Source organism: Limulus polyphemus, unplaced genomic scaffold (assembly GCF_000517525.1).
Source record: "Limulus polyphemus unplaced genomic scaffold, Limulus_polyphemus-2.1.2 Scaffold7, whole genome shotgun sequence".
NCBI classification, from domain to species: Eukaryota; Metazoa; Arthropoda; class Merostomata; order Xiphosura; family Limulidae; genus Limulus; species Limulus polyphemus.
This window is the reverse complement of record NW_013665617.1, coordinates 1,995,182-1,996,591: the sequence shown is the minus strand read 5'-3', so window position 1 is coordinate 1,996,591 and position 1,410 is coordinate 1,995,182.

Sequence of the window (1,410 nt, the reverse complement as noted above, 5' to 3'; positions counted from 1 at the left end):
CATCACTACAAGTGATTAGAGTATACTAAACTTTATACATTATATAGGATACACTAACGTGACGTTTAGACGATTCGTTTAACTATTATACGTGATGTAAGTTTTTTTTGGGGGGTGGTTAATGAAAGTGTTCCAAAACGTGACATTAATTTACTGACGATCTAATAATTATCATTCCTTGAAACTGTATTTTACTATGTTAGAATTCTCGTTACCTAAAACAATGATAGTATTATTATTGCTATTTCGCCTAGTTTCTTCTAATTACATTACTTAAACATTAGCCATTATTTCTTAAGTCCTCAATGGGTTTTGTAACAGATGAAAGTATAAAATTACTCAATATGATGTAATATCTGGGCTCCACAGATAGTGAACTATGTGGAAAAAAAGTCAGTAATTTGGAGTTGGTTAAAAAACTGAATGTGTTTTAGCTCTAAATAATTCTTAGCTATTCCACGACACCACATTATGTTACTGAGTTATTAATAACAAATATTGTCTACATTTGTAAACAAAACACCATCGATGCTAAGCCTGCCAACTCGAAAAACAAACATTTAGAAAAAAAATTAAACATTATTGATGCTCCCTCTGAATCTTTGCAGACACTAATATTCAAATAGAACACGTTAGTTTTTTACGTAATCACATTGTCACGGTTACCTCACCTCTAAATTTATATTTGCTATTCTAACTCATTCGAACATTCACAAGACAAATATTGTTGCTTGAAGTAAAAGCGCTAGCCATAAGAGGTATAATAAACAAGTAAAGGACAAAATCAATGTAAAACATTACTTCATTTATTAAACTATTTTTAAATAATTTGAGTGTGTACCGTAGAAATAAAATACCTCACCAATTCCCAAATTTTCACAAATAAAATGTTATTAGATGAAGATAATTAAAAATTATTAATTTACTCTTTGTTTAATTAATTAAGCCAATTATATAAATAGTAACAAAATTTTACTTACCAATACAAATAAAATATATTTTAATAGTTAGATCTTTCTTTTGTATTTATAGGTATATATTATGTAAAATATATATATAATTCTCTATTTCTGAGCTGGCGTGCCGGCTTTGAATCCGTGCGATACCACAAAACATTTCCGCACTTTAAACTGTGGGTTCAATATAGGAGTGACAGTTAATTTCTTAACGTGGCTGGTAGGATGTTGCTGATTAGCTGCTTTTACTATGACCAGTAGATCAAATTGGAGACAGCGACAGATAACCTTAGTAGCTATGTCATAATTACAAATACAATTTCTAAGGGCCCGGCATGGCCAGGTGGATAAGGCTCTCGAATCGCAATCTGAGGGTCGTGGTTTCGAATCCCCGTCCCACCAAACATACTCACCCTTTCAGCCGTGGGGGCGTTATAATGTGACGGTCAATCCC